This window comes from Erinaceus europaeus, chromosome 1 (assembly GCF_950295315.1).
Source record: "Erinaceus europaeus chromosome 1, mEriEur2.1, whole genome shotgun sequence".
In the NCBI taxonomy this organism is placed as follows: domain Eukaryota; kingdom Metazoa; phylum Chordata; class Mammalia; order Eulipotyphla; family Erinaceidae; genus Erinaceus; species Erinaceus europaeus.
This window is the reverse complement of record NC_080162.1, coordinates 93,937,386-93,959,394: the sequence shown is the minus strand read 5'-3', so window position 1 is coordinate 93,959,394 and position 22,009 is coordinate 93,937,386. Positions and strand designations below refer to the sequence as shown.

General features: G+C 46.5%; 1 protein-coding gene and 1 non-coding gene across 3 annotated transcripts in view; one reads left to right on the top strand and one right to left on the bottom strand.

The window, feature by feature from the left end:
- GRID1 (glutamate ionotropic receptor delta type subunit 1) overlaps positions 1–22,009 on the top strand; it is a 955,154-nt gene that overhangs the window by 30,105 nt on the left and 903,040 nt on the right. The window lies entirely within an intron of this gene.
- Positions 6,213–6,343, bottom strand: LOC132542945 (small nucleolar RNA SNORA17). Its single transcript, XR_009553916.1, has one exon. It is a non-coding gene; the product is annotated as a small nucleolar RNA SNORA17 (small nucleolar RNA).

Here is a 22,009-nt window from a genome sequence, read left to right as displayed (position 1 = left end):
TCAGCGCCCGGCTCCCCACCTGCAGGGGAGTCGCTTTACAGGCGGTGAAGCAGGTCTGCAGGTGTCTATCTGTCTCTCCCCTTCTCTGTCTTCCTCTCCTTTCTCTATTTCTCTCTCTGTCCTATCCAACAACGACAACATCAATAACTACAACAATAAAACAACAAGGGCAACAAAAGGGAATAAATAAATAAAGAAAAAGAAAAAAAAGTCTTAAAAAAAGAGGGGGTCGGGCGGTGGCGCAGTGGGTTAAGCGCATGTGGCGCAAAGCGCAGGGACCGGCGTAAGGATCCCGGTTCGAGCCCCCGGCTCCCCACCTGCAGGGGAGTCGCTTCACAGGCGGTGAAGCAGGTCTGCAGGTGTCTATCTTTCTCTCCCCTTCTCTGTCTTCCCCTCCTCTCTCCATTTCTCTCTGTCCTGTCCAACAACGAATTGTGTCAACAAGGGCAATAATAATAACCACAACGAAGCTACAACAAGGGCAACAAAAGGGGGGAAAAATGGCCTCCAGGAGCGGTGGATTCATGGTGCAGGCACCGAGCCCAGCAATAACCCTGGAGGAGGAAAAAAAAAATAGGGGTACAGCTCCACACAATTGCCACCAGCAGAACTCTGTATCTCATCTCCTCCCCTGATAGCTTTTCTATTCTTTTTTTTTTTTATTTATTCCCTTTTGTTGCCCTTGTTGTTTTTTGTTGTAGTTATTATTGTTGTTGTCGTTGTTGGATAGGACAGAGAGAAATGGAGAGAGGAGGGGAAGACAGAGAGGAGGAGAGAAAGATAGACACCTGCAGACCTGCTTCACCGCCTGTGAAGCGACTCCCCTGCAGGTGGGGAGCCGGGGTTCGAACTGAGCTTTTCTATTCTTTATCCCTCTGGGAGCATGGACCCAGGGTCATTAATGGGTGCAGAAGGTGGAAGGTCTGGATTTTGTAATTGCTTCCCTGATGAACGTGGGCATTGATAGGTTGATCCATACTCCCAGCCAGTCTCTCTCTTTCCCTGGTGGGCAGGGCTCTGGGGAAGTGGGGCTCCAGGACCCATTGGTGGGGTCGTTTGCCCAGGGAAGTTCAGTTGGCATCATGCTAGCATCTGGAACCTGGTGGCTGAAAGAAGAGTTAACATATAAAGCCAAACAAATTGTTGACTAATCATGAACCTAAAGGTTGTAATGGTTCAGATGAGGGGTCTCCGTTTTGTAGATAGTTAGTAGGCCTATTTTAGTTATATTCCAAAGGGCCATGACTATACTAGTTTTTTTTTTTTTTTTTTTTGAGCCTGACATCTGATATGTAGGTAGGTCCGAGTTATTGTCTGAGGAGATGATGTCATGGCTAGAGAAAGGACCAGAAAGTTGGGTCAGGGAAGAGAGTAGCTGCCAAATATGGGAAAGGGGTATAAATATTGTTGACTGTAAACCCCATCAATTTGATGTGATCTGGGGCCCATATTCAGCTTAGGAGTTCATGTGACCTGAATCCCTGTAGATCTGAGCTCAGTTTCAGAAACCATCTTCCTCAGGTGGAACATAGAGTACGTTGTCCATCCTCTCTTCAGGGGATGGAACATTCTTTACTTTGTTGATCCACGTTGAGGGCAAGGTCCTGTGGGAGCCCACAAAGGGGTCTATTGTGTTGTTCCTGATAGAGATGACCCATGACAATGGAGAAAGGGCTTTATTCGAGGCTAGGCCCATCATGTCTGTTTGGGAATCTCAGGACTTCCTGACTAGGGCCCCAGCTGATGGGGTGGCCTTATAGTGACTAAAGAGTCATCCTTAAAGTGTGCCAGTCTCTTGCCCTTATTCAGCTTTTGTAGTCCTTACTTAAATAAGCTTAGCTTTGGAGTGACTGAGAGAAGTATAATAGGAAGTAGGTGAGGAGGGTATCTACTTCTAAGTAGACACTATTTCATTATGCACTTTATGGTGTCTTTTTAGATCTTTCTAATTGCTGCATATACTGACTCACTGCAGACTATTGTGCAGTTTTGCTTTCAGGTATTTTTGCCCTAATTTATGGATACATGTGAACATATGCCTTATCTCATGGGACCTGGTCTTTATCTAGGTTTTGGGACTTTGTTAGGAAGTGAACCACCTGAAATGGAATTAGAGAATCCTATGAAAGGAAAGGTCTCACCTGAGTAATGAGGCTGAAGGATTGACATTCCATGCCTGATGTCTCTGGACACAGTCTGAAGTGAAGCATGCTCAGGTGGTACTCGTTGTGTTGATTAGGTTGGGATCAACAGATGTGATATCATTTGGTATGAGTTGAGAGAAGCATGCAGGAAAGTGAGCCCCAACCTAGAGGTTCCAGGACTGGGGAAGTATAGGCTCTATAGAGGAAGTGGGAGGTTCCTGCTATCTTAGGGTTCAAGAAGACAATAGATAGTTATTGCTATAATCAGATTATTTGGCAATTGGTTAAACTTTGAAAATCCCATTGTTAGGATTCTCTGTATCATACAATATATCACCATAATTTATGTCCTTTGACATTATTTGTATATAGCTGTGTCTTATAGAGTAATGCCACTGGTTGCTTCTGGTCCTGCTTTCTCTTCCTTTCTAAGTCACAACTACTACTTCTAAGTATCTTCCCCTGCCCCCAGTCTTGATGGAATTGGTCACTGTCCACTAATAATTACCCTTTTTAATTTTTGTCTCTATCCAAAAAATAAATTCATTCTGTTGCCTGTTCCACCCCTGCTACTCTCCACAGTGTTATTTTATTTTATTTTTTGCCACCAGGATTATTGCTGGGGTTGGTACTATGAATTCATGGTTCCTAAGAGCCATCCCTCCTCCCCACTTTCTATCTTACTAGATAGAACAGAGAGAAATTGGGAGGGAAGAAGGAGACAGATAGAGAGAAAGATAGACAGCTGCAGACCTGCTTCATCACTCATGAAACTTCCCTTCTGCAGGTAGGAAGTGGGGACTTGAACCTGGTTATGTGTGAGCTAAACTGGGTGTGCTACCACTGGGCCCCCAGCCTGTTTTTCTTCACAGGGCTCACCTCCTATCGTGTGATTTGTGTAGATGACAGATCTTGCTATTTATCGTCCACTTCTACCTCAAGCAGGAGCTGCAGGGGGCTTGGACTTGGGTCCTGTCTCTGGCAGTGTTTGATCCATGGCAGGTGTGTCCAGTCAGTGCAGCCTCATTCTTAGTTAGCCCAGCCTTCCGCCTCCTCCTCTACGTCCTCCTCCTTTTGTTCCTCTGGGCTCCTCAGCTAAGTGTGACCTACCTCATCACTGTTTACTAGTGTGCTCCTAGTGGCTGTGCCTCAGAGCCAGCTCTGGGTCTTCGTCACCACCAGAACTTTCCTGATGTGCTTCCTGCAGCACATCACAGATCTGCCTTCCCAGCCCAGCCTCAGGGTGCAAGGGGGTGGGGGGAACTGCACCCCTGGGAGCAGCAGGCTAATTAGTGCAGCTGGAGCCTGTGCTGGGTAATCACTGACTCCATCCCCAGGGTAGGCGTTTGCTGGCTTCAGCCCTCACTCTCTGCTCTGCCTTCCCCAGCCTTCCTGTGTTGCACTGAGGTATCCTGCTCTAGCCTCTGCCAGCCTCCATGGCTTCTTCTGCTCTGTGCTTCTGCCCTCTTTCCTTGTAGCTCTGCTCAGGAAGCTTTCTTTCTTTCTTTTTTTTCTTTCTTTTTTTTTTTTTAGTTGGGGATTAATAGTTTATAGTCAACTTTAAAAACAAAGCAATAATGTGTACATGCATAACATTTCCACATAACAGTTCAACCCCCACAAGGTGGTCCTCTGCCATCATGTTCCAGGACCTGAATCCTTCCCGCCACCCCAGAGTTTTTTTACTTTGGTGCAATATACCAACTGCAGTCTAAGTTCTGCTTAAATGTTTTCCCTGCTGATCTTCTTTTTCAACTTCTGCCTATGAGTGAGATCATCCCATATTCATCCTTTTGTGCTCAAGAAGCTTTTCTCTGGAGGTAGTGTTCCTGGGGCTCCTGTGAGACCCTGGGGTGTGGCATTGCTGGGGGTGTTAGCTCACTTCCATAGCTGCTCATTCGTGTCTTGTCCTGGTCAGGTGCTGTGCTGGGTAGGTTGTGTGGGTGGTAGACATGGTGTTGACAGGGAGGTCACCCTTTGTGGGAGGTGTGTGTGCAGTCAAGATATAGCACCTTGGGGGGTCGGGTGGTAGCGCAGTGGGTTAAGCGCAGGTGGCGCGACGCGCAAGCACCTGTGTAAGAATCCCCGTTTGAGCCCCCGGCTCCCCAACTGTTGGGGAGTCACTTCACAGGGGGTGAATCAGGTCTGCAGGTGTCTGTCTTTCTCTCCCCCTTTCTGTCTACCCCATCTTTCTCCATTTCTCTCTGTCCTATCCAACAACGAACGACATAAACAATAACAATAATAACCACAACAAGGCTACAACAACAAGGGCAACAAAAGGGGGGAAAAATGGCTTCCAAGGAGCAGTGGATTCATGGTGCAGGCACTGAGCCCCAGCAATAACCCTGGAGGCAAATATATATACACACATACATATGGCACCTTGGAGTCAGGACAGTGAGTCTCAGCCTCTTCTCTGCATTATTGTTAGCATTTGACTCCCCAAGCTTTGCTTTCTTCATCTAAAAAATGGGGATAAATAGGACCTGCCACCCAGTCCATTGGTGTGGATTTTCTGTTTTCTTCTCTCTCCCTCTGTCCCCTCCCATTACTTCCTTCCCTCTCTCCCTTTTGCCTCCTCCTCCTCCTTCATCATCTTCTTTGCCTTTCCAGGGTCTCATGCATACATGGTATCATTGCTACTGCTTTTTCCCCCCCATGCAGATAGATATATAGATAGAGATTTGCAGAGAGGGAGAGACACCAGTTTGCCTTGGTGCTGTGGCACTCTCATGTGGTGCCAGACTTTGAACCTGGACTACACACAAGGCAAGGCATGTGCTTTACCTAGTGATATAGCTCTCCAGCACCATTTGTGTGAAGTTTAGTGGACAAGGGGCTCCAGGAGGTGCTTATCAAAGGTGGTCCTATCCCTGCCTGGGTCTCACATCAGGACAACAAGCATCCATCAAGCATCTGCTCTGTGCCTGCATCATGAAGAATGCAGAAGTTGCTCAGACCCAGCCTCAGAGTCCCAGGAGCTCCCTGTGGAAGGGAGAAAAGAGGAGGATGAGAGCAGTGCTGCGCAGAATAAAACAGGATTAAGTCAGAGTTGAAAGTTCAGGTGGGCATGATTTTGTGGTTGGCAGGGTGCAGCTCTGAGAGTCTCTCACAGCAAAGCATGTTGTTCTGGACTTTTTTTTTTTCTTGAAATCAGTATTACCTAATTTATATTTATTTATTTATTTTTAATGTTTCACATTTGACAGTAAATATAACAGTTTGTATATGCATAACATTTCTCAGTTTTCCACATAACAATACAATCCCCACTAGGTCCTCTGTCATCCTTCTTGGATCTGTATTCTCCCCATCCACCTACCCCAGAGTCTTTTACTTTGGTGCAATATGCCAATTCCAGTTCAGGTTCTACTTGTGTTTTCTCTTCTGATCTTGTTTTTCAACTTCTGCCTGAGAGTGAGATCATCCCATATTCATCCTTCTGTTTCTGACTTATTTCACTTAACATGATTTTTTTTAAAATACAAGCCTGGAGTTTATTTTCAAGTTTTACAGTCCCTTTAATTTTACTTTTGGGGACCACATACACCCCCTCCCTCCCAAATTCATGAACCAGGGGAGCAGTGGGGGAGTACTCAGTGCTGTGAGCCCCTGAGCTTGATCCACTATGGATCCCCATGATTTTTGTGAACTCCTCTGGAGGGTGCAGAGTAGCCTTCCAGCATTTTCCTGGTCTCTTGGCATCTGCTACAAGATTGAGGATGGTGTACTGGTCTGTCTGGTAAGGTCACCCGGTGGCCCCATTTGGTGATCTGATCTCTCAGATGATCTACTAACACCACCTCTGGATGCTGGGCTAGTTGGTAACCTGGGCATGGACAGAGGTCAGACATTCCATGAAGTCATTGTCACAGGCTAACAGTCACCTTCCCCTTGAATGGTGAACCATCACTCTTCATCCAACAGGGATAAATACCAGTCTTTAGGTCATAGGGTCACCTCAAGATTTGAGAACAGGCAGGAACTAAGGAGGAATGAGAGCTTTTACAGGACGGGATTCAGGTTGTCAGTAAACACACAGTAACAGGCGGGGGCGCTGTGTTGAGTGTCAGACTTTCAATCACCCAGTGGCTCACAGGTCAGAGCACTGGATGTAGACAAGCCTCTCTTCTCTCTGCCACCTAATGACACACATGTGACACAGAAGTCACATCTGTAATGCCTCTAGGGGCAAGGTGTTCTGGGCTTTTAAAAGTTGGAATGAGCTAAAACACATAGGTGCAACTAGGTGTTGGGCTGGGTACCACAGCAGGTTCTGATGGTGGTGAGAGGGGGCAGTAAAATTCCTATGCAGGCTTCTTCAGGGACCTAGTTCACCATGACCCTTACCAAAATTGGGCACAGGGAAGAGTGGATCCTGTTGTGTGGAGTTGACTTTTTCAAAAAGATATTTCATTTCAGTTATATATGTGGGGACACACACACACACACACACACACACACACACACACACACACACACACACCAGAGCACTATTCAGCTGTGGCATATGGTGGTGCTCAGGATTGAACCTGGGACTTTTGGGAACTCAGACATGGGACTTTGGTGCATGAACCCACTGTACTATCTCTCCTTGTCCTATTGGAGTTGACTTTTTCTGACTCTGCTTGACATCATTCTCTTACCAGGCTCCCTCCATGTCTGCACTATTTTCTTACCTAGCTCAAGTGGCAGGGAAAAAGATACCAATTCTATATCCACTCTAAGGGAGGCATCCTTAGAGGACTCTGATTTGCCCAGCTGGGTCATGACATCTTGTGCCCATCTGTGAACCAATCAGTGACACTGTTATCACTGCTGGTATTCTCACTGATCAGCCATGCCACGGTTGCATCAGATTGGAAGAGCAAGTTCCCAAAGACAAAGAGGAAGGCTGCTAGCAGAGTGAGGTACAGGAGTAAAGTGACTGGTAACTCAGAATTGTAACTGCACTTGCAGCATCTGCCTGTTGATCCTCCTCTTGTGCCTCTGCTGCCTTTACCCTGCTGTTTTGAGGGTGGATTTGTGTCTCCCCAACTTATGGGCATTCCCTTAAATCAGAACAGCATTTGTCACCTTTACGGCTCCAGAAAGGGGCTTCTGTATGTCATGACTGGGAGCTGTCTGTCCCTTACAGGGCAGAGTCCCTGGGTCACAGTCTCCCTAGCACATAGACAAAGGTTTGGAGCTCCTGCCACACTCCAAGGCAGATTTTGGCCCTGTCCTGCTCATATTCACTTTTGAGGAAGTGGGTGGGTTTTCTGGGGACCTCTCTTGGAGAGAGGGGTTGCTCAGACTCTTATTCTGGGCAGCTGGTCAGTACACTTGTTGACTGGATCAGGCAGTCTGATAGAATGGACCCGGCAGTCAGCTGGGGTGTCTGTCAGGGTCTCTCTAAAACATGTATGGATGAACAAGCAATACAAAGATGAAATAAAATAACTGTCAGAAGCAATTTATAGCCATGTCCCCATGGAGCCAGGCCTGGTTATGATTGTGTGTGCTGCTTCCTGGCAAATGGACTTTGTCACCTAATCACTGCATTTGAGTACTACAGTGAAGTCCAGTCCCAAGGCTGGGCTGGAAAGGCATGCCCAGCTCGGGCTGGAGGCTATGGAGTAGCACTTGTCACCGTTAGGAGCCTGGCCTGTGAACACAGGGTAAGGTTTCTTTTTCAGCTGTCTGCCTTGGTTCTAGAAGAGCCCTGAGTCACATGTCAGACTTCACATGTCAGAGGAGCAATGACATTCTTGGAGGCGCTCTCTCTCTGCCTTCCTATTCCTGAGGGGCTTTTCACTTCCTTCAGTCATCAGACACTTTCTGAGTCCCACTCGTGTGATTGATTTGGTGCTAGGGATTGTGGTAGAGATTAACTTTCAGTATCTGCAGCTGCCACTTTGAGTGTTTTCTTAGTATGAGTATAGGCATTTTATTGTAAACACGATTCTTAGATGCAACATTGGAGTACTCAAACTAGCAATCAAATTCTTGTAGGGCAGCCCTGAGCAGTCTATGACCAATACAGACTTTAGAAAGATACAATTACTCTTCCCCTGCCTCCATTCAGGTCCCATGTTTGTGATCAGTAGAAGACCTTAAATTATGCTTGTTAAAATTTTTTATGGTGTTTTCATTTTATTTATTTAGATTTTTAAATATGTAATTAGTAGTGGGTTATAAGATAGGGAGATTACAATTTATAGTTTTCTTTTTCTTTTTTTTTTTTGATGGGGGTAGGAATAGAGATACAAGGGAACCATATGTTAAAGGACAGAATTGAACCTTCAGTGATATATATCCTTTTTGCCTCCAGGGTTATCGCTGTGGCTCAGTGCCTACACTATGAATCCACTGCTCCTGGAGGACATTTTCCCCATTTTGTTGCCCTTGTTGTTGCCATTGATGTTGTTGGATAAGACAGAGAGAAATTGAGAAAGGAGGGAAAGACAGAGAGGGGGAGAGAAAGATAGATACCTGCAGACCTGCTTCACTGCCTGCAAAGTGACTCCCCTGCAGGTGGGAAGCCAGGGGCTCGAACCGGGATCCTTAGGCGGGTCCTTGCGCTTTGCGCCATGTGTGCTTAACCCACTGTGCTACCTCTTGACTTCCCAGTGTATAGTTTTCTAAACCACTCCCACCACCAATGTTCTGTGTCTCCACCATCCCACCTCCCAAAGATAACCACCATAATTCTCACAAAAATCTTAAAAAGTTTATTTGCTTCTGTTTTTTCTTTAGTTCATGTGTATCAGTTCTCTAGATTCCATATGTGATAGCTGTCTTTCATCTCTGTATTTCACTAAGCATAGTCACTTCTAGTTCTATCCATTTTGTTCCAAAGAACACAGTGCCATCTTTTTTTGACTGCAGAGTAGTACTCTGTGACGGATATATCCCATGAGTTCTTTTGTGTAGTCATCTGCCCATGAGCATTTAGGCTGCTCCTGGGGCCGTGGTCCTGGGCAGTGCAAGGAAATGGGAGTTGAGCAGTTGCAGAGGGCTGTCCCAGCTTTCCCCTCTGTCACTCATTTGGCCTGTTATCATGCAGCTCCCAACCCTGTTGATGGCCTGTTGCTTGTTCTCTGTGCTGGGTGCTGGGTATGTGTCAATGGATGGGAGAGACTTATGACTCTCTTATCTTCCCTCCCCTCCCCTTCCTTCCCTTTCCCTCCCCTCCTCTTCCTTTCCTTTCCCTCGCCTCCCCTCCATTCCCTTTCCCTCCCCTGCTGTCTCCTCCTTTCCCTCCCCTGCTGTCCCCTCCTTTCCCTCCCCTGCTGTCCCCTCCTTTCCCTCCCCTGCTGTCTCCTTCTTTCCCTCCCCTGCTGTCCCCTCCTTTCCCTCCCCTGCTGTCCCCTCCTTTCCCTCCCCTGCTGTCCCCTCCTTTCCCTCCCCTGCTGTCTCCTTCTTTCCCTCCCCTGCTGTCCCCTCCTTTCCCTCCCCTGCTGTCCCCTCCTTTCCCTCCCCTGCTGTCCCCTCCTTTCCCTCCCCTGCTGTCTCCTTCTTTCCCTCCCCTGCTGTCCCCTCCTTTCCCTCCCCTGCTGTCCCCTCCTTTCCCTCCCCTGCTGTCCCCTCCTTTCCCTCCCCTCCCTTCCCCTCCCCTCCCCTCCCTTCCCCTCCTTTCCTCTCCCCTTCCCTTCCCCCAGAGCACTTCTCAGCTCTAGTTTATGGTGGTACTGAGAGATTGAACCTGGGACCTTTAATACATCAGGCATGAAAGTTTTTTTTTTTTTTTTTTGCCTCTATAGTTATTATGGGACTCAGTGCCAGCACTGATAATGGATAGGTCAGAGAGCAATTGAGAGGGGAGGGGAAGATAGGGAGAGAGAAAGATAGATACCTACAGACCTGCTTTACCACTTGTGAAGTGACCCCCTGCAGGTGGGGAACCAGGGGCTCGAACTGGAATCCTTGCATGGGTCCTTGAGCTTTGTACTATGTATAGTTAACCTGGTGTGCCACTGCCCAGCTCCCTTGCATGAGAGATTTTTTTCATAACCTTTCTGCTATTTCCCTAGTCTTAAGTTGTCATTTCTGAGAGGGAGATAGCCAAAGCTACTCTCTGGAGCTAGTGAGGAATGAAGTGAAGTATGTCCTAAGTTGAGTTCTGAGCAACTAGTCCAGAACTAGTTTAGAACTTGTAGAAAATGTTGCAGGAGAAACAAATCTTGTATTTGCATACGGGTGACCTGGCCAGATGCTTCTCCTGAAGACATCACTGGGCACTGACACAGTGAAGACTCTGAGATTCCTGTAGTCCAGCAGCCTGCTACCTTCAGCATCTGCAGGCTGAAACTTCCTTTGGCAAAATACCTAGTAGCACAAGCAAAACTCACTTTGGAACTGCCAAGACAGCACGTGTAAAATATCTCATCCAGTGGGAGTCGGGCTGTAGCACAGCGGGTTAAGCGCAGGTGGCGCAAAGCACAAGGACCGGCGTAAGGATCCCGGTTCGAACCCCGGCTCCCCACCTGCAGGGGAGTCACTTCACAGGCGGTGAAGCAGGTCTGCAGGTGTCTATCTTTCTCTCCTCCTCTCTGTCTTCCCCTCCTCTCTTCATTTCTCTCTGTCCTATCCAACAACGACAACAACAATAATAACTACAACAATAAAACAACAAGGGCAACAAAAGGGAATAAATAAATAAAATAAATATTTAAAAAAAAAAATCTCATCCAGTGCACCTCTTCCTGGGAGGTACTCTGTGACTGAGTCTCTCCCTGTCTTGGTACAAGGTCCCTGCTGCCCACAAACCAGGTTGGTGGAGCTGACAGTCACTGACACACTCAGATTTTAGTGATCAGAGAGAAATGAGTGAAGTTGAGCCTATCTTTACAAAGGCAAAGAGTGATTTCCCCTGTGCCCTGCCTAAATGGGACTTCATAAATACTGAATCAGGGTATTCTGGGTACTGGACACAGTTCCTAGCTGGGGAAACCACTGCAAAGCAACATCCAGTAGCAGCCTCCCGACACCCTCCCAGGTGATACTTCATTCTTGTTAGCAGGACCTGTCCCCTGAGAGGTTTACCTTCTGGTGCCAGTGACTGGCCAGTGGGGATGTGCACTTATTCTACTCCCAGGCTTACTTTTTTTTTTTTTTTTTTAAAAGGTTTTATTTATGAGAAAGATAGGAGGAGAGAGAGAAAGAACCAGACATCACTCTGGCACATGTGCTGCCAGGGATCAAACTCAGGACCTCATGCTTGAGAATCCAAAGCTTAATCACTGCGCCACCTCCCAGACCACTCCCAGGCCTACTTTTGCATTCAGATGTATTTATAAACGGGGGTGGTGGGTGGTGGTGGGAGACAGACAGACCAGATATTCCTCTGGTACTGTGGCCCTCCCATGTGGTGTCAGGGTTTGAACCTGGGCCATGTGCCTCACCAGGTGAGCTGTCTCTCAGCTGTGGCAGTGGTTATAGCACACTTGTGTTCTAGAAGAGACGCTCCTGCAGCCACTGAAGGTCGGGTGGGGACTGCGAACCGGTCACAACTCTGAAGACTCACCACACAGTCTTCCAGCCATGGAGCAAGATCAGAGAGTCTCTGTTTACCTCTCTGGGACATGGAGACAGTTGTGTACTGTGCTTGCCTTAGAATCTGGATTATTTCTTCTTCTCCTCTGTCTCCCAGCACAGGGGAAAAACAGACTTGGGTTTTGAAGGCTGAATAGGAAACTTTATCTGTGCATATAGAAAGGGTATTCTAGGCAGATGGGAGTCCATATTCAAAGGTACAGAGGCCTAGGACAGCCTGACATGTGACATGAAGCATGCACTATGGGGTAGAGGGTAGGAAAAAGCCCAGCAAGTGACAGAAAACCCTTCTCACACAGGTTGATTAGGGATCCATGTAGGAGAGACCCCAGGTTGATTAGGGATCCATGTAGGGATCCATGTAGGAGAGACCCCAGGAAGGGAAGCAGGATGTGTGCCGAATGCCCACCTCCCCGCCCCCCCCACCCCTCCCAGTTGGCTCCTTTCCTCTTGACAGCCAGCGGCAGTGGTAAATGAAGGAGATGGAATGTGCTATTTTAATTATATACTCTCACCACCTAATTATAATTTTAATTGATATGTGAGCAGGTGCTGAGCTCTTCAAAGCAGTTTAAGGCAGGCACATCCCCTGGAAAAGGAGCTTGGGTTGTTTTGTTCATTAGTCAAGCAGATGGACGGGCTAGAAGGTCGGAGTGGTGGTGGTGGTGGTGGTGGGTGGCATGGGGGCTGTGGAGAGTAAGGGGATCAGCCTCTGCTCTGACTGAGGGTCCTTCCTCAGATGGGCTGATTCCATGAGAGCAGAGTGGAGGGGAGAAGGATGAGGATGAGGAGGCTGTAAGCCAGTATTCAGGTGGGCTTATTCATTTGTTCACTCATTTATACTCAATCAATTAAAATTTTTTTTCTCCCAGAGCAGTCCTGGCTTTTGGTCCTCAGCTCTGGCTTCTGGTGGTGCAGAGGACTGAACCGAGAACTGTGGAGCCTCAGGCATGAGAGTCTCTTTGCATAATTATTATGCTATCTCCCCCACCCTCAATTAACATTTATTGAGAATGTGCTGCAAGGCAGACTCTGCTAAACTTCGGAACATTCTAGAATGATTCCATATAACCCCTTCCCTCAATAGGCTCCTAGTCTGGTGAAGCAGAGGGGCTGGATGTGAAAACAGTCATTCTTTACCAAATAAGCCGGGAGTTATCACAGAAATAGCATGGACTAGAGGGAAAAAAATCTGCTCTCGTGAAGCCAGAGAAGGCATCTGGAGGGCATCTAGTTGGGGGTTTGAAGTATGACTAGGAGTTGACCAGGCTGCCAACGGTTAAAGGTAGGAGAAGATAGTGGGGGTGGAATTTGAAGCAGTGGGGCACATTTTTGTGGGGGTGCCTAGTGGTTTTCTGGGTACTGGCAGGAGGGAAGAGATGGTGGGAGGTGGGATAGAGACTTGAGGTGATCAGGTTCCCCAGGGATAGGAGTTGGAATGCAACCTAATGACCGAAAGCAGCTGCAAGGGGTTGGGCAGTGGGGTGGTTTGTTCTCAGCAGATGATTCTGATGGGAGATTGGCTGCAGAAACTGGTGCTGCAGCCTGGAGAGAAAGGAGGAGGGTTTTGTGGAATATTGGGGTGAGGAGAGGGGAAGCTCAAAGTCAGGGCATCCTCTGAGGGAAGGCATCCTTGTGGTGGGGAGTCAGGAAGGAGCAGAGGAAAGAGATGAAACCAGTTTAGACCCTGGAGTCTGGAGCCTGTTAGACCTCCTGGGTGAACTGTGCAGGAGAGGGGCTCTGCTGGAGGTAGAAACTTGAGAGCCATTGTCAGTAGGTGGGGGATGGAAGCCCCAGTAGAGGTAAGGCAAGGACCTAGGAAACAACCTGTGACTTTACTGTATGTGTGTGTGTGTGTGTGTGTGTGTGTGTGTGTGTGTGTGTGTGTGTGAGAGAGAGAGAGAGAGAGAGAGAGAGAGAGAAAGAGAGAGAGAGAGAGAGAGAGAGAGAGAGAGAGAAAGAGAGAGAGAGAACAACAGTGAAGCCTCCTTTCTACCCCCTCCCCCAAGTGGCCACAGTACTTCCATGCAGTGTACAGGGGCTCAAACCTCATTTGTGGGCATGGCAAAATAGGCACTGTCTCAGGTGAACTATCTCACCAGCCCCCCTAGGAAGCAACTCTTAGTCCTTCCTTCCACTCTTCTTTCTTCCCTCCTTCTTTCTTTCCCTGGGTCCCTTCCTTGCATTCTTTTTTTTCTCCTTCTCTTTCTTTTTCTTACAGATAGAAAGAGACCACAGCACCAAAGCTTCCTGCAGTATGGTGGGAGCCAGACTCAGGAACTGGGGTCACACATATGGCAAAACAGCACATTATCCAAGTGAGCTATTTCACTGGCCCAAAACATTATTTATCTGCCTGCCTGCCTGCCTGCCTATCTATCTATCTATCTATCTATCTATCTATCTATCTATCTTTATTAGTGCTTTAATATTGATTCACAAGATTGTGGGACAAAAGGGGCATGATTCCATACAGTTCCCACCACCAAGAGATCTGTGTACCAACCCCCTCCACTGGAAACTTTCCTGTTATTTACCCCTTTGGGAGTCAAAACATTATCTTATATTTTTATTTTATTGTGGTAAGTACTAGTAGTATGAGATCTACTTCCTTTTTTAAAAATTAGTTTTATTTATTTATTGGGTAGAGACAACCAGAAATGGAGAAGGAAGGGGGAGGTAGAAAGGGAGAGAGACAAAGAGACTCCTGCAGCACTGCTTCACCACTCACAAAGCTTTCCCTGTGCAGGTGGGGACTGGGGGTTGAACTTGGGTCCTTGTCCTTTGTAACATGTGCACTCAACCAGGTGCACCACCACCTGGCCCCATGATCTACTTTCTTAGGAGATCCTCCCTTTTATAAAAATATTGAAATAATTTTAGTTTATCATGCCATATAGGCTTTATGTGTACAGCCTTATAACTCAACATCTGTATCTATGATGTTTTGTTAGCCATAGGAATTTCAGCTTTCTTCTATCACCATCTTTTTTTTTGTTCATCATCATGGGATTTCACTGCTCCAGGTTGACTTTTTCAGAGAGAAAGAGAGAGACACCACAGAACCAAAACTTCCTCCAGTGCTGTGTGAGCCAAGCTTGAACCTGTGTTGTATATATGGCCAAGCAGGTGTCTTCGTGAGTGAGCTATCTCTCTCCAGTCCACAGTTGACCCCCAAGCCCCCATACCTGATTTACTCATCATCCTTTTTCTTTATGGCAACCACTGTTTGCTTTTTAATTTTTTTATAGTCCAAAAGCTTGTTTTTATTTTGTTTTTATTTGTTGTGTTTCTGTAGCTTCCATAATGAGAAGGTCTCACCTAACAGATTTTAAATGCACAGTGCAGTGGTATTTACTATAGGCTTAACGATGTACAGCAGGTCTCTAGAACTTACTTATCTTGAATAAATGAAACTTCTTTTTTTACCTTCTCACACAATCCTCTTGGTCTGATTAAAGTATAAATTTGTCAATTCAAGTAAAAACCTTTGGTTTTTTTTTATATGGTTCTGGGGAATGAACTCAGAGCCTTGTGCATTTGCAATACTGCTGGTCACCTCCCACCCTTTTTTTTACTTTGGAGAGTGGAAGGAGAAGAGGGACACACACACACACACACACACACACACACACACACACACACACACAGAGAGAGAGAGAGAAAGAAGAGAGACACCTCAGCACCACTCCACCATCCATGGAGTTCCCCATTGTTATCTATTGTACTCCCATGTGGTGCTAGGGCTTGAACCCAGGACCTTTCACATGATAAATTGCATGCTCTACCAGATAAAGCATCTCCAATTCCCTCAAATAAAAACTTTTGATAATTCCACTGTGAATTTTCATTAAGCCTAAGCCATGTGTTTGGCTGACTATGGATATTAGTTGTGTTAACGCATCCTACGGATGGCACTGGATTGTTAGAATTAAATGGATTCATATATGCTATGTGAAACACTTCAAAAAGACCTGTTATGTAATTTGGGTGTCATATATTTATCTATAATTTTTATTATCAGACTTTAAAACATACTTTAAAATGCTTTTTTTTATATGTATTCTTTTGCAACTTTTCTGAATTTGGGGTGATATTCCATTAAGTCACTAGTAGCCATCCAACAATTGATGGTATCTTTGCACACCTGCCTATGTGCATGATAGCACTCTTTGTAATAGCCAAAAATTGCAAGTAATCCAAGTGTCCAACAATAGATGAATGGTTAAGGAAGTTATATATATACACAATGGAATATATTCAGTTGGAAGAAACAGTGAAATCTTTTTTTTGCCACAGCATGATGGAGTTGGAGGGAATCATGTTGAGAAAAATAAGCCTGAAGGAGAAGGATGAATACCAGGTAATCTTACTCATAGGATGGACTCTGAGAAACAAAACAAGGGGTAACATAGCGTGAACCTCAATGGATGGTGGCCTATTGGTGGCAGGCAGATCAGGGAACCCAGAAGGGGGAAAGGAGGGCTGCTAAAGGGGTTAGGAAGTTTAGTGCCCTGTGATGGAGGGAGGAGGATAAGTTTGATCAAGAGTAAGGTGAACAAACTATCAGCTATCTTGGGGAAATGTAGAAATGTAACCCTGTTACAACACCAGTTCTGTAAACCAACATTTCTCAGTTAAGGTGATGTTGAAGTTGAAAAACATATTTTAATTCTTTTTAAAAACTCTTTTATTTGTTTATTGAGCAGAGACAGCCGGAAATTGAGAGGGAAGGGGGAGATAGAGAGGGATAGAACAGAGAGAAACTTGCAACACTGCTTCACCACTTGTAAAGCTTTCTCCCTGCGAGTGGGGACCAGGGACTCAAACCCAGGTCCTTGTGCTTTGTAACATGTGCACTCAACCAGGTGTGCTACCTCCCAGCTCCCAGATATTTTTATTCTTATTAAATTTTTGAAGAAACTCCATACTGTTTTCTGTAGTAGGCAGCTACACCAATTTTCATTCCTACCTGTAGTTCATAGCATTTAAGTTTCTCCACATCCTTTCCAACACTTTTTGAGAGTAGCCATTCTGATAGGAGTGAAGTAATGCCTCATAGTAGTTTTTATTACTATTATTATTAGTTTTTATGGATACCAGCATTATTGTTGGGGCTTGGCACTGGTTTTATGAGTTTACCGCCTCTGGCGGCTATCTTTCCCCCTTTTTATTTTCCTTCTCCTTTCTATTTTATTTGATAGGGCAGAGAGAAATTGAGAGGGAAGGGGAGAGAGAGAAAGAGAGAGAGAGAGAGAGAGAGAGAGAGAAAGGGAGAAAGATAGACACCTACAGACCTGCTTTACCACTTGTGATGTGTCCCATCTGCAGGTGGGGAGTGGAGGCTTGGATCTCGGTCCTTTTGTGTGGTAACGGGTATGCTCAACCAGGTGCATACCCCACCCTACCCCTCACACTTGCTGGATTTGCATTTTCCCTGTGGTTGATGTTGAGCACTTTTCCATGTGTCTTTTGGATATTTGTCCTCTTTGGAGACATGTCTATTCATGTTCTGAGCCCATTTTAATTTTCAGAATTTTTTTTTTTTTTGCCATTGATGCATAAAGACCAGTGGAACAAAGGATAGAGCCCAGGAATAAGTCAATACATATATGGTCAACTGATCTTTGACAGGGTTACTGCCTGGGAACTTGCACAGTAGTAGAATGTTGAACTTGTAAGCATGACCTTCCAAGTTTGATATTTGATACTGTACATGTCAGAATGCTTCTCTGCTCTCTATATCTTTTTTTAAAAAATATTTTATTTATTCATTAATGAGAAACATAGGAGGAGAGAGAAAGAGCCAGGCATCACTCTGGTACATGTGCTGCTAGGGACTGAACTCAGGACCTCATGCTTGAGAGTCTGATACTTTATTCACTATGCCACCTCCTGGACCACTCTCTATATCTTTTTATCTTATGAAATAAATAAAATAAATCTTTAAAAAATGTTATTGGGAAAACTGAATACTCATATGTTAAATAATAAAATTGGACTGAAATAATGAAATCTTATGATACTGTGCAATCTGATCAATCCCAAATGCGTTAAAGACTTAAATGTAAGATCCCAGACTGTAAGATTCCTAGAAGACAAGAGAAAAGCTTCATGACTTTGGTTTTGGCAATGATTTCATAGGTATGACACCAAAAGCATAGGCAACAAAAGCAAAAATCAACAAGTGGGACTACATCCAACTAAAAAACTCCCACACAGCAAAGGAAACAACAGAATGAAAAGAAACCCACAGAATGGGAGAGAATATTGTAAACCATACTCTGATAAAGGAATAATTTCCAAGATACACACAGAGCTTGCCTTTTGAGAGACTTCTTGGCACTCTTTTTTTTTTAAAGATACTTTTTCTTTTTTTTTTAATGTTTATTTATTTTCTTTTTGTTGCCCTTGTTGTTTTATTGTGTTGTAGTTATTATTGTTGTTTAATAAGACAGAGAGAAATAGAGAGAGGAAGGGAAGACAGAGAGGGAGAGAGAAAGATAGACACCTGCAGACCTGCTTCACTGCTTGTGAAGTGACTCCCCTGCAGGTGGGGAGCCAGGGGCTCGAACCGGGATCCTTATGCCGGTCCTTGTACTTTGCACCATGTGCGCTTAACCCGCTGTGCTACCACCCAACTCCCTACTTCTTGGCACTCTTGGGCTGCATGTCTGGGGAAGGGATGAAAGGGAGAGAGAGTCAGGTCCGTGCAAAGGAACAATCAAGGAGTAAGACCGTTTTAGAGGAAACCCCATAAGCAAGTACCCCAGAAGTTGTGAATAGGAGATAGGATGACCCATCAGAGGCTTTCTGAGTAGTGGGCAGAGGGCCAGCCCTTCATACTCCTCACTGCTCTGTCCTGGGCTGGGAGATGTTTGCAGCAGGCTTGGACATGTTGTGGGTGCGGCCTTCTTGTTACTTAGGAGAACCACCCTTCAGGAGCTGATGGCCATGGTGCTGTCTGGAAACAGCATTTCAAGAGTCGTTGACTCTGGAAGGGGGTTCTGGGGCAGCAGCAAGTGTCCCCCTACATCTGTACTGTTTAAGGAGAACGGGAGGTGACTTCCTGATTCTCACCTCCCCTTGCTTTATGTTTCCTATCTGTCTGTCTGTATATCTACCTATCTATCTATCTACAACTTCAGTATCACTTACTGAGAAAATGCTGATTCTCAGGACTATAGTCAGGAGGGTACATTTCCACATTTCCCCAGCAGAGGTTTCAGCACAGTCTTAGCCTCCACTGGTTCATGCTGTTCCACTATAGAAGCATAGGTCCCCAGGCTCACCTTAGTATTCCTCCTTTCCTCCTTTTGAGTCCCTATGTTTTTGCTGCAATAGACTACAGCCCAATAGGAAGGTGTGTGTATGTGTGATTTTTTTTTTTTCTTCCTGACCTCTGCACGCCTTATTTTCTCCTCCTCTTTCTCTCTGTCCTCTTCAGGGGCTATTCTCACCCTTCTTCACCAGGGCAGCTTCTCCTCCTTAGGTAGAAACTCAGCCTTCATTCCTGAGGGGTAAAAAAAAAAAATGAGGAAGGCCAGGGCATCCCATTCTGTGCCCCACCCTGCCACCTTTTAACTGTGTGCTCTTAAAAAACACCTCCCTCGTGTGCCTCACCCCCAACCAGCACCCCCCAGTCCCTGAAGTCTGGGCTTTCCATCTCAGAAATGAATTCTCTAGGCCTAGAATGCTCAGGCACTAGAAGGCAGTTATCTCATCTATCATTGCAGGTCTGCCATGAGCTCCCTCAGCCCCATCTGATCTGCCCCCACCCCTGTCAATCAGTCTTATTCTCTGTGTAATCCCAGTTTGACAAGAAAACCAATCTTCTGGGCTGTGTGCCTGTATCTTATTTAGCTCTGCCCCATACTGTCCAGTAAGAGCTGCAGTGATAGCAGCACCAATTCCTATCTCTCTGGAGAAGACACAACAGCTTTGTTGTGACTGAGCCCCCTATTTCTCTGATTAGGCATTAGTGTGTTCACATTTCTCAGGACAACTATCTGTACGTGGAACAGATAGGATTCAGATTCTCACAGTACCTACCTGTGCCAAGGAATGGAGCTGGTATAGAAGAAACAGCTTAGGGGACCAGGAGATGGCTCTCCCAGTGGAGTGCATACTTCACCATGTGTGAGGATCTGGGTTTGAGCCCCTGGTGGCCACCACATGGGAGAACCCACACAGGGGAAGCTTCATGAGCAGTGAAGCAGTGCAGGCATGTGTTCTCTTTCTCTCTGACTCTCTCCTTTTCTGTCTCACCCTTTCTCTTTAAAGCACTACCATCACCACCACCATCACCACAAGATTTTTCCAGGAGCAGAGGAGTTGTGCAGCCATCGCACCACAGCTATAACCCTGATAGCCAAAGGAAAAAAGAGGCAGGAGGGACAGCTCAGTTGGAACCCAAGTGTGGTGACTTCACTTTGGGATCTTTCTGTTCTACCTGGTCTTGGGGTCCAGGGAGATTAGAAGCTTCTGTCTTTTTCTTCCCTGTCTGTCCTACTGATGGGAATGTTCAGCACATGCCCAGCCACTCAGTTTCAAATGATGCTGTGAGCCCCTTGCCTACCTCTCTGGCTTGATGATGGGAGAGGGGGTACAAAAATGCTAATAACTTAATGAAGAATGTGCTCTGCAGTAGACATTTTATCCAAAAGAGGACCTGTGAATGATCAGTGGGGTAGATGAAAAGACACCCAGTGACACAAGTCATCAGGGAGATGCAAGTTGAACTCACAATGGGCTAGAACTTCACTCTAGTCAGGAGGACTATTATCAGGAACCCAGAGACAGTAAGAATGAATGTGGACAGGGTGGCAGGCAGTGGTGCACCTACTTAAGTGCCCTGCCAGTTGAGCACCTGAGCCAGGCCTTCCGGCCCTTCATGGAACTGCTCAGACTCAGTTGTGCTGTGAATACGTCACGTTTCCAAGAACCTTGAGATTGAATCCAGAATTGTCCAATAGGTGGACAGTGAGGAGACAAGAATGCAGTGAACACCAGAGAGGCCCCAATAGGGCCTGTTCTGAGGAACCTGCCACTAGGAAGGGTTCTGCCACTAGGAAGGGTCTGCTCTCTGTCACGCCAAGGCCAGGACCTGTCATCTCCTGCCACCCTGCTTTTCTTCTTTCTTGCTCACTAGAGTAGTGGGCACTGAAAGCTGTTAGTGTTGTCTTCCCAGCTCCTTTGCTGTGTGACCCTGCTCTGCCCAAGCTCGCACCTGATAAAATGGAATGACGCCCCCTCTCTGGGCAGGTCTGTGGGTTCAGTGGGTATGGACTTGGCACCTCCTACTTTTTGGCCCCTGCTAGCATTCAGCTTTTGCTTGGTTCTGCTATCCAGAAACCCCCAGCACCTGGCCTCTTGTGGGTTTTGTATGAGCCTTGTCAGGATCAGTTTCAGCTCTCTGGGTCTTTGCTGGCTGGTCAGCTACATCGCCTTGTTAAGCTGATGTGAGATGACGTGTAACAGGTGCTCAGAGATGGGTGCAGCTACCATTTCTGTCACCTGTGTAGTGTCCGGGGTTCTATTCCAGGTGGCTTCTCTTGAACCCGGATTGTGGATGGGCTTGTGAAGGGGGTGCTCTTGAACCCGGATTGTGGATGGGCTTGTGAAGGGGGTGCTGGGAAGGGAGGGGAACCTGTTTCACCTGGACCAGGGCAAGGCTGGTGGGGGTGGGTGGGCAGTGATCCCATCTTCTGCACAGCTCATCCTGTCTTGTTCCTGTTTGAGGAGCTTCCACAGGAGGAAATCCTAAAATTACCTTCCTCCCCGCTCCCATGCTGGGAAGGATAGCAATGGCTGAGGGAGGAAAGAAGACTGGTGCATAATACCTCTCCCCCTAGCCCACTGAGGTGGGTGGGAGTGATGAGTCTGGAGTCAGAGGGCAGGGCTAGCATCCTGGTTAGTTAGTGGCATTTACTGAGTTTCACTGTTTGGCTGGGGACCCAGAGGAAACAGAGTTTTGATTTTGTCTCAGGGAGCTCACATGATTCAGGCCCTTATGCCTGGCCATCAGTGGGATGAGGGAAGGGAGACTTCAGGGACACATGAATTGGGGGTGGGGAAAGGCAGGGCCTGCCGGCTAGTTCAGCATGTGGGAAAGGGTCCAGCCATTGAGGCCAGGGTATGAGGGCTGGGATAGGATTAGGAAGAGGCATCAGTGGTCAGCCTGTGAGGCACTATCATGGAGGGTGAATTGAACCTGAGGCCAGTGAAGATTTTCTGATGGCGCACTTGCTAAACAGCCTGTGGCCCTGTTTGTCTTGTAGGAGGGTCTCTCACAACTTCAGGCAAGTCAGGGTTCTGGATTCTTG